The sequence below is a fragment of the Gossypium arboreum genome, chromosome 13 (genome assembly GCF_025698485.1).
Source record: "Gossypium arboreum isolate Shixiya-1 chromosome 13, ASM2569848v2, whole genome shotgun sequence".
NCBI classification, from domain to species: domain Eukaryota; kingdom Viridiplantae; phylum Streptophyta; class Magnoliopsida; order Malvales; family Malvaceae; genus Gossypium; species Gossypium arboreum.
This window is the reverse complement of record NC_069082.1, coordinates 120341652-120353701: the sequence shown is the minus strand read 5'-3', so window position 1 is coordinate 120353701 and position 12050 is coordinate 120341652. Positions and strand designations below refer to the sequence as shown.

Genomic DNA, 12050 nt, shown 5'->3' with positions numbered 1-12050 from the left:
GGCTATATATAGCAAAAATTTTATTGGAATGATATACATGGGTAATGTAAATAAGAATTTTATATATTTTTTAAGTTTATTGTTTTAAAAAAATACGAAAAGGATTTATATTTTTTATTTTTATATTTTTAAGAGTTGTTTAAATTTAATTTAAAAAAGAGTCAGTCTTAACACGCAAATAGACTAAATATTTAATTGGATGCCGCCAACTTATGATTGGCCATTTTTTCATCCAGGTAATTGCTTGATCAATTCCTTAAACGTTTTATATAGTCACACTTCAGTCCAGTGTCGCCAATGATAATGATGGCACCCAAAAAAAATATTTTTTTTCAAAAACCATCTAATGATTGGCATATTATGAAGGGTGTTACTGCCAATGGCAATGGCGGCACCGAAGTTCACTGTTCAAAACTGGTCATTTTTGTACATAATTTTACAAGTGGATCATTTTCATAAATAATTAATTTATTTGGGTTATTTCTAAAAAAAATTGAGATGTTCAAAATATTGCTAACAATGACATTTATATTTATTTTTTTGAACCTTGTGTTCTTTTAGCCAAATCTTATAGTATAAACTACACCTATTGTCACTAAATTATTATCAGGTTTATGTTTTGGTCACTCGATTTAAAAAAAGTTACAAAATGGTCAATGAATTATTCAAAAGTTTTTATTTAAATCACTACTATATGGAATTTTCCATTCGAATCGCCTGCAGTAATCAAAGGCTATTTTTTCCCTTCTTTTTTACTGTTTAGATTTATTTTTCATGAAACAATTTTGAACATTATGTAAACCAAAATCTAAATAGCTTTATTCTCCAGTCTTCAACATTGACTATCAAATCAACTTGGAATTAAAGTATATTCTTCTACTTGTTAATAGATACTGATTCAACTTGGAATTAAAGTATGTTCTTTTACTTGTCAATAGATACTGATCCACCGTCCCAATCGTCGAATTGTCGCTTAGAGCTCCTTAGTTGAAATTAAAAAAAAACACTTTTTTAAGCACAATAACTTAAATAAAAACTGTCGAAGAATTTAATGACTTAAATGAAAATTTTTGAGTAATTTAGAAACTATTTGTAATTTTTTTTAAAATTGAGTGATCAAAACATAAATTTACTAATAATTTAGTGACATTTGATATAATATATCTAATCTTATAATTAATCATTATATTTTACTTTTATTATTTTATGAAATTAGTATTTATATTTTAATTTTTTTAAATTTAAATTCTTTTTAATTTCCGGAGTTTGTGAAATCCCATTAGCTTATGGTTGCATAGGAAGTGTGACATCATCAACGACAAGTCGGAATAATTGAGAAATTGCTACTCAACTATCAAATGTTCGACTTGTTGAAAGATTTTAGCTTTTTCTCGCGATAATATTTTTTTTAAGTGTATTTGTATAATTTAATTTTAAAATAAAGTTATTAATTAAATAGAATTTAATCATAAAATATAATAAAATATTGTGATAATTATAATTATAATTATAGCACTACAATAAAACAGGCTTATGGTGACCTTTTTTTACTTAGGACGACGCAAAAAAAGTTGCCGTAGACAATCTTGATGATTCTTATTATACTTCTGAGAATGTTGTTGTTAACTCTGTTGACACAGGTATCGTGACACTTTGGAAAAAGTGTCGGCATAATTTAATCTAGGTCGACCTTTATTCAAGAGTTGGCAGTCACAATTTCATAGTTCCCCTAAGTTGAATTATGCCGACGCTTTTTTTCAAAGAGTTGCGGTACATAGGTCAACGATGCTAATAACAACGTTTTCAGAAGCATCATGAGAATTGTTGAGAGTGGCTATGCCAATTTTTTTTTTCATCCTAAGTAAAAAAAAAGTGTCATTGTAAGATTATTTTGTTGTGGTGTTCATACAATTATTCCTCATATAAAAGCACTTTTCTTCTACACATCATTAGTTTTTGTTAGATGATTAAATGTTGATACCTTCGTACTTGTGGCATGGGAATGATTCACTTTGCAACATTTTGGGGTTTATTTTATTTATGATGTTGGAAGCTTTTTACTTTAATTTTTTCAATTTTTTTAATTTTAATTTCTAATTTTTATTTTTTAATTAATGCTTTTAATTAATTTAATTCATGTTGTTAGTTTTAAAATTTTAATTTTTCTTTATATTTTAATTCATAACTCCATTATTTATATAAATAAATAATAAATATGTAATTATATAATTAAAAAATATATTTATATATATTATTATGTTAATTATGTTTTTAATTAATATATCCTTTTATAGAAACAAAATAATGACTTTGTAATTATATAATTAAAATATTTTTATATATCATTATGTTAAATATATTTTATTTTTAAAAACATCAATTAATTTTTAATATATTTTTATTTATATATTTAATATGTCAATTATTTATTCTTTCCACCGACATTGTGGATATGATAAATTCTAATAGTATAAAATCAAATAAATATAATTTTTCCCACTTACATTTTGAAATAAATAATTGATTTTATAATATTAGAATTTACCATACCCACAATATAGATAAAAAAACAATGATATTTGAAATAATTATTTAATTTTATATTAGAATTTATCATACCCACAATGTAGATGAAAAGAATAAATAATTGACATATAAAATTTATAAATAAAAATATATTAAAAAGCTAGTTGATATTTTAAAATATAAAATATATTTAACATAATGATATATATATATATTAATTATATAATTACATAATTATTATTTTATTTATATAAATAAAAGAACTATTTATTGAAAAATATGTTTAACATAATTATATATATAAAAATATTTTAATTATATAGTTGCACATTTATTATTTTATTAATTAAAAATATGAATTAAAATAAAATTAAAAACTTGAAAGAATTAAATTAATTAAAAGTAAAAATTAGAAATTAAAATAAAAAATAAAACTTGAAACAAAACAAAAGAAGCTTCAAACAATATGAATAACAAAAAGGCCATGTTAATTTTAATTTTTTTTTGTTCTCTTTCAGATTTCGGATTTTGAATTTTGGATTTAAGATTTTAAGTTTTGAATTTCAAGTTTTGATTTTTTAGTTTTAGAGTTTTGATTTTGAGTTCGGATTTCAAGTTTGATGTTTTGTTTTTATTTGTGTTTAATGACTATAGTTAGTTTTATTTTTAAAATAAATTTATTTATATTTATTTTCAACCCTTCAAAATTTTTGTTTTACATCATAATTATGTATTATCTTATTATTAATTAATTGTGCATGAAGCCTATACATTGATTTGCATCAAATATTCTAACATAATTCAATTAATTGATTCATCCTACTTTTAGCATCAAATTTTCAAGATTTAGGATGTGTTTGGAGAAGGGATTTGTAGTAGGAATTTCATTTATATCAAGATTTTCAAAATACTAAAAATGAATTTGTTTTTTTAGTTAAATATATTGGAGAATTTCAAAATTTGTGAGTAACTTCAAAAAGAAATTTCAATAGGTCAATTTTGTTCTTCAAATTTTGTGAGTAACTTGGCAATCATTCCTACATTGGAGCTATTTTTTTTTGTCCAAGTTAGGCCCTGGATTTGACGATTGTTCCCAGATTGAGGCTTGAACTTTTTTTTGTCTAAGCTAATTCTTGAAAACCCCGAGTTCGAGGCCATAGCGTGGGAACAATTGTCAAGTTCATACCTAATATAAAAACAATTTTCAAGTTTAATGATTAACTTGGATAAAAAAAGTTCAAGTTCAATGTGGAAGCAGTTGCCTAGTTGAAGCCTAATGTATGAATAATTACCAAGTTCAAGGCTTAATTTGAACAAAAAAAAGTTCAATCCTAATATAAAAAAAATTACCAAATTCATACCTCAAATGATTATTTAACTCAAAATAAAAAAAATACAAAATAAGCCTTGATATCATATGTGCTATTTAATTGTTGATAATGCTTTGATAGACTTAAAGTCTAAAGGGTTGATTAAAGGCGACACTCTTAAATTATTTCTTTTGTTTGAGTTAGAAATCTAATTTTTTAGTCGAATAAGGTATCTAAATTTTACTTCTTATCTGAAGTTAGCTCTTGCTATTATAAAATGTAAAAAAAACCATTTCAGAAAATTAAAATTGTCACATTACCATGTTAGAATTATAAATAACTTGGCAATCATTCCTACATTGGAGCTATTTTTTTGTCCAAGTTAGGCCTGGATTTGACGATTGTTCCCAGATTGAGGCTTGAACTTTTTTTTTTGTCTAAGCTAATTCTTGAAAACCCCAGAGTTCAGGCCATAACGTGGGAACAATTGTCAAGTTCATACCCTAATATAAAAACAATTTTCAAGTTTAATGATTAACTTGGATAAAAAAAAAAGTTCAAGTTCCAATGTGGAAACAGTTGCCTAGTTGAAGCCCTAATGTATGAATAATTACCAAGTTCAAGGCTTAATTTGAACAAAAAAAAAAGTTCAATCCTAATATAAAAAAAAATTACCAAATTCATACCTCAAATGATTATTTAACTCAAAATAAAAAAAAATACAAAATAAGCCTTGATATCATATGTGCTATTTAATTGTTGATAATGCTTTGATAGACTTAAAGTCTAAAGGGTTGATTAAAGGCGACACTCTTAAATTATTTCTTTTGTTTGAGTTAGAAATCTAATTTTTTTTAGTCGAATAAGGTATCTAAATTTTACTTCTTATCTGAAGTTAGCTCTTGCTATTATAAAATGTAAAAAAAAAAACCATTTCAGAAAATTAAAAATTGTCACATTACCATGTTAGAATTATAAAATAAATCAGAAATAAAACTTAATAAACCAAGATTTATCATGTCAAATTATCAAGAATAAATCAAGAACAAAATTAGATGCAAAAGCATACCTGAATTCATCGATTTCTTGAAATCTACGGATTTTTGGTGTTTTGATCTTCTAAATTAGTACACAAGTAATTTGGAGAATGTGGCTCTCTCTTTCCTAAGGATGGGATATTAGGAAAGTTAACTTATGTGTAATTTGGGGACCATAACCCTAATATATATAACTTTGGCATATTAACTCTAATTCCTAATTAGCCCATCATTAATTAGAAATTAATTAGAAATCAATTACTTGGATGTCTACACATCTGACTCACACTTTATTTAATAATTAAAACCCAATAAACCTTAACTAAATTAGATCACTTTTAAGTTGGGCTAACCTATCATTATAGTAAATAACATGTAATTACTCTTATTATATATGTGATGTCCATATTTTCCAACAATTTTAAGTGTATACTAATTACTTTATAATTACATATCAGTATATAACCTTATGAGCTCAAAAATTTTACTATCATATCCAAAAGGTTTTTCAAACAATCTCGTCCATTAATTATGCTAACATAGAAACAAGACGACTTTCGTTACATATATCATTACTAAATCCATCCCTGATCATGTATATTAACACAACCAAATGACAAAGATCAAGTATGGATGTATAGCATGGAAATTAGATGCAATATGATCTAAACATGTCTATTTCCAACTAGTCCTCCTTAAACCTTAGTGAGATCAAACCTTACCAAAACCAGAGTGTGAATAAACCAAATAAACATGGATGTGTAGCCTACTGTAGGGTCGGTAAGGGCTGACAAACCTTAAACTGTATGATCTATTTGACTGATATCCTATATTGAGCATGATAGAATTGTGCATGTATGATTATTGATCTATATGACTATCTATGATCTGATTGAAAGCATGTTGAGCATGTTAAATTGCATAACTATTTTTGTTTTTGATATTGTTATTGGGGTGGGATGATGTTTATTGGAGGAAGTGTTCTGAAAGGAAGTTTATGCCTATTATCTGGCAGCATGGCTACATTATATCTGTTATGTGCTGCATTGGTACAACTGGTGTGTAGGGCTGAGTGGGTGTTTTAGACCCTACATAGTGTGTAGGGATGGTTGGAGATGGTGTGTAAAGGATGGGGGTAGGATATCTGATTTCTGGTTCTGATTTGCACATTTGTATCTGTATCTGAGATGGGTTTTGGCCTGAATTTGCATCTGCATCTGTAATGGACTTAGGCTCTAATTTGTATCTGTCTGATGTTTGATAATCAGTATGTTTGCATGTCTAATTCTATTAGGTTATACACTGAGTTTACGTAAACTCACCCATTACCTGTTTGTTATGTATAGGTAATCCATAGAGTTAGGTGGGTCGGTGCAGCGAAGGACTCAACGGTGACCACCCGCTTTTACTGTTTTATTTTGTTTTATGATTTTATTTAAGTTTTGGCCTTGAGATTGGAGAGGTTGTATTTTTTGAGACTCTCTGGACTCTTTTAAATTGTTTGACATTGGTTTTTGGCTTTAATTTGCTTATAATTATGATGGCTTTACCTAAAACATGATTTTCTTGAAATACGAACTATTTTCCTTAAACACGACTATTTTTCTTAAGCTTCTGCTAAAATGATACGTTTTAAGGCAAGTTGACTAATTGAATATATGTTTCAAAATAAATGAAAGTACTTAAGGGTTTTAAGCTTAAGGATTTTATCAAGTTAGCTCTGTTTTCAAAATCCCTTCTATGTGACATGGCCGGATTCAGCCATAATGTCTAGGCCAGGTTTGGGGTGTTACAGTCTATCACATAAAAGCATTTACAAGTACAAACTCCCACTAAAACCAAATATCTTTAAATTATATTACACCCATATGAGCAGTGTGCTCACGAAAAACCTTGGCTGTAGTCCCTTAGTAAGCAGATTTGTAATCATAGAGTTTGTCTTAATATGCTTTATAGGCACCTAACCACTCTGAACTTTTACTTTAACAACCAGGAACTTAAAGTTTATATGTTTTGACTTTGATGTGCTCCTATTGCTATTGGAATTGATGCAAAATTATTGTCACAATTTGCACCCTAGTGACAAAGTTTTGCATCAATATTCCATCAAAATTGAAGTCTGTATACTTGATAATCTCTAACTTATCAAGCCTTCGATATGTGAGCATGTAATCTTTTGTTCTCTGAAGATACCTCATAACCCTCTTGCTTGCTAGCCAATGGTTCATACCAAGGTTGCTTAAATATTTGCCTAACATCCCAACAATGTACGCAATGTCCAAATGCATACATACTTGAGCATACATTAGACTCCCACTCTTGAGACGTAGGGAATCTTATGCATTTCCTTAATCTCAAAATCATCCTTGGGGTATTGGTCTAGACTTAACTTATTATTGACAAGCAGTCGTATATAAACCAAATATAGAACATTACTCCCACTAAACTTGTGGTATATACAATTATCGACCAAATTCATCTCTAAACTGAATAAGATAATCATTTGGTAAAATTTGTAATACTATTGACGAGAAGTCTGCTTAAGCTCATAGATGAAGTTCTTTAATTTTCAAATCATTAACTTTGTATAATTAGACACAAAGTTTTTTAGTTGCACCATATAAATGTAAGATCAATGTTAACATTGAGAAACCATTAAATTAATATTCATCTGATGCAACTTAAGGGCAAACTATTTCACTAAACCCATTATAATTCTTTCTCTAGTGGACCTTTTTTAATGACATTCGTTCTTGAAGCTAGTGAGTTTGTTTTTCTGGAACAATTACCTCATTTTGAATAGGGAGTTGTTCCACATTATCTTATTGAGGTTTTAGATTCACTTCTTGATCAGTGATAGGTATGAGAACCAGAAAATCGTTAAAAGTGATAGTAGGAACTAAGTTAGAATTCAATTCCTCCTTAAAACGAATGTTTCTAACTTTATTTCTCCCTCCAAACTCAACATCCTCAAAAAATGTTGCAGTTCTTGTCTCAAAAATATTCCTTATTGTGGGATCATAAAACTCATAGCCCCTAGATTAATCAGAATTTCCTTGACCCTTATTCTTTATAAGCATCAAAGAAGTCAGAAGTGATGTCATCTGAACCTTATTGTTTTTAGCAAAACGTTTCTTAATTTCATCGAGGAAACCTTGGCCTGAGTAATCTCTTTAGATCCTGTGCCCTTAAAGGCTTTTGGAATGCTGTGCTTCATGATAATTAGACTTGTGTGATTTGAATGATTCCACCTCTCAAAATCCCTTTTAACATAATAGGTGGTTTCCGCAATGAGTGGTGCGGGTTGTTCTTCCTTTAGTGTAAGGTCTATGTCCATACAGCCAAGCATTATAAATGCCTTTTCCATTCCTTAAATTTAGTCTCACTGAACATGGGTATAGAATTAGTAGATATTGTGTCAGCAAAAGATGAACTAGTTGAATCTAGAGCTCACATCAATATTCATAAGTAAACAATAAATTCAAAATAATGACTAATTACATCTCAAGATACAAGTCTTTAGACAGTAATATTAATAGTAAGTGATGCTTTTGTTGTAGTAATCAAACATTGGCAATAAATTATGTCAAACAATTAATTAATCTTTGGACTAACTTATTGCTCACATAAAATACCTTATCATTGTCACACATTTATCACCACAGATGCCGTTGAAATTCTGTCAAATATTAACTTACCTTTGGGTCAATTAATAAACGCAAGAATCACAAAAACATATAATCATCTTGATATTTCAAATAAACTAATCTACACAAAAGAGGTCGCTTTGGCGGCATTTTGTTTCAACTAATCTATTTAAAATATTAGACATCATTAATTAAAACCTAAAGCCAAAATATGAATTTATTTGTTTCAAAATATTTCTCTTAATTTTATATTTCAATCAAATTAAAAGATAATAGTATATATATGTATATATTTATCCCAAAAAACATAAAATAATGTTGGCAAATATAATAATAGTTGAATAAATCATAAACCATAAACATCTTCACATAAGACTTTAAATTTAAGTAAAAATAATTTGAATAAAGGTAAACCTCATATCAAGATATTGGACACTCCATTAATATTTCATCTTTGGACAAAATATTAACTTGTAAGTGATATATTAGTGTAATAATCAAACATTGACAATAAAAACATGTCAAACCATAAATCTTCCTTTGGGCCAATCTATTGCTCACATGTAAAACCGAATAATTGGCACATGTTTATTACCATAGTTGCACATTTATTATTGATAAACTATAATATATACATATTTTTACCCCATGCTTAGGCATATTTATGGATGGTTTTCCTTTGGTTTCATTGAATTCGATGCTCCTAATTCTTTAATTTCATGTTTTATACTTAGGTAAGCATAGGAAAGAAAAAGGAGCAAGAAACGGGCCAAAAATGGGCCAAATAGGGATAAATCAGTGTTTCACACGGCCTAGGCACTTCTATGCGGATAAACCACACGCCTGTGAGGTACATGGGCAGACTACACGCCTGTGTGTCATGGTCGTATCGACAAAAAACCAACTTAGAATTACACACGGCTTGAGCACTTGCACACGGGCGTGGCACACAGCCGTGTCCCTGTCGAGCCCAAGTCTAGTTCTTCTCGGAAAAAGGCCACTTTTGAGGGTTTTGAAGCATTCGAAAGTCTATATGAACACCCTAGAAGAGGATTAGAGAGGGATGCAGAGTAAGAGGCAGAAAAATACTCAAGGAAAGCCATCAGAATCAGCTCAGGAGCAGGATTTACATCAAGACTAAAGATTTCCATCCAATTTCCTAGAAGTTCTTTGGGGTTCTTTATGTTTTGTTGTTTTCCAAACTTTGAGATGTTTTCCATTATGATTATGAACTAAACTCTCTAAATACCTAAGGGAGATAAAACCTAAGATGAATCTTATTATTATTTGAGTTATATGATAAATACCTGTTCTTATTCTTAATTGCGAGTTTAGCACTTGTTTTAATATTTCAGGATATTAACTCAGGTTTTTGATGTGCTTATTCAGAGGAGCAAAAGCCATGTTTAAAAGTAGATCATTCATAATTAAGCGAAGTTGCATGCAATCCTAGAGATAGGACGACATAAATCTGCCGGATTAGAGTCAAATCTAATAAGGGAATCCATAGATCAAGTTAATATGACAATATGGGTTTTAATTAGAAATTTTTTTCAATTAATCAACCTAGAGTCAGCTGTTTTTTGTCTCGAAAAGGATATTAACATAAATCAGGGGTTTCTACGGATTAAGTCAAGTGAATAGATCGTCTAGCTTAAAGGTAATAAGTAAAGTCTAGGTGGATTCTTCCTTGGGTATTGTCTTCTCCATCGGTTTTCTAAAAAAGTATTTTCCAACTTGAATCTCTGTTGTGATCTTAGTTAATTAGATAAGTAGTTTAGATAAAACATTCTCTTAATTTTTAGGCTAGATAATAAAAAGATAGTAATTACTAGTACTTTTAGTCCTCGTGGATACGATATTCCGGTCTTACCATAACTATACTGCTGTTCAATAGGTGCGCTTGCCTTAATTCAAATTTTGTTAGTTAGTTTTGCGACCATCAAGTTTTTGGCGTCGTTACCGGGGAACTAAGATATTAGGAACACTTAATTTTTATTACTTTAGCCATTTTTTATTTTATTGCAATTTAATTTTTGTTTTTATTTACTAAATTTTACTTTTTTTACTTCTGGCAGGTTTTTATAGTTTATGACTAGAAGAAACCCGTCAAGACCTCTACTTTTTGATAGTGAAATCGAAAGCACAGCTCGTAGAAACTGAAGGGAAATAAGGCAAAACCTACAATACATAGAGGAAGGGCAAGAGGACCATATCCATACTACAACCGAGGAGATGACTAAAAATCAGAATAATCTGCTACCTCTTGTGGTTGCGGCAAATCCAGTAGATCAGAATCTTGCTCCTCTTACTATGTATGATTATGCTAAACCTACTTTAACAGGAACTGAATCAAGTATAATTAGACCCACTGTTGCTGCAAATAATTTTGAACTGAAACCTAACACGATTAAAATGATACAACGGTTTGTTCAGTTTGATGGTTTGCAGGACGAGGATCCAAACACTTATTTAGCAAACTTTCTAGAAGTCTGCAACACTTTTAAGATCAATGGCGTTTCTGATGATGCCATTCACCTTCGGTTATTTCCTTTTTCATTGAGGAACAAAGCTAAACAGTGGTTAAACTCGTTACCATGAGGGTCAATCACTACTTGGGAAAAAATGACTGAAAATTTTACTTAAGTATTTTCCACCGGCTAGAACTGCTAAACTAAGGAATGATATCTCTTTTTTTGTGTGGACGGATTTATAAACTCTTTATAATGCATAGGAGAAATACAAGGACTTATTGAGAAGGTGCCCTCATCATGGGTTACCTCTATGGCTACAGGTTCAGACTTTTTAGAACGGTGTGAACCCCTCAACAAGGCAACTGATAGATGCAGCCACCGGTGGAACTTTAAACAATAAAACACCTGAAGAGGCTTACGAATTTATTGAAGATATGTTACTGAATAACTATCAGTGGCAAGTTATAAGAACAAAGCCGACAAAAGCAGCTGGTGTTTTCAACCTCGACGCGGTTACTATGCTATCTAATCAAGTATAACTTTTAAATAAAAAGATTGACAGTCTGTATGGTTCTACTCAGGTACATCCAGTGATGAGGTGTGATTCAAGTGGAGGAGGAGTACACACAGATTATCCAACCTTTAACCTTAGCACCGAGGAGGAACAAGTTCAATATATGTGTAATAATAATTCTAGACCTCAAAATAACCCATATAGTAACACATATAATATAGGTTGGAGGAACCACCCCAATTTCTTGTGGGGTGGTCAAGCAAATCAAAGGCCACAACATCCCTTAGGCTTTCAAAAACCACGTTACCAATAAGAGAAGAAACCAAACCTTGAGGAGATGCTTACTAAATTCATCTCAGTGTCAGAAACTCATTTTCAGAATACCAAAACAGCACTTAAAAATCAACAAGCGTCGATTCAAGGGCTCGAAACTCAAATAGGATAGCTTGCTAAGTTGATCTCTGAATGACCACAAGGTAGCCTACCAAGCAACATTGAAACTAACCTAAAGGAGCAGCTTAATGCAATTACTGTTCGAGATG

At 29.7% G+C, this 12050-nt stretch overlaps 1 non-coding gene across 1 annotated transcript; it reads right to left on the bottom strand.

Annotated features, from left to right (window-relative positions):
• Positions 1-11191: 11191 nt before the first annotated feature.
• Positions 11192-11298, bottom strand: LOC128287391 (small nucleolar RNA R71). Its single transcript, XR_008278091.1, has one exon. It is a non-coding gene; the product is annotated as a small nucleolar RNA R71 (small nucleolar RNA).
• Between the last annotated feature and the right edge of the window lie 752 nt (positions 11299-12050).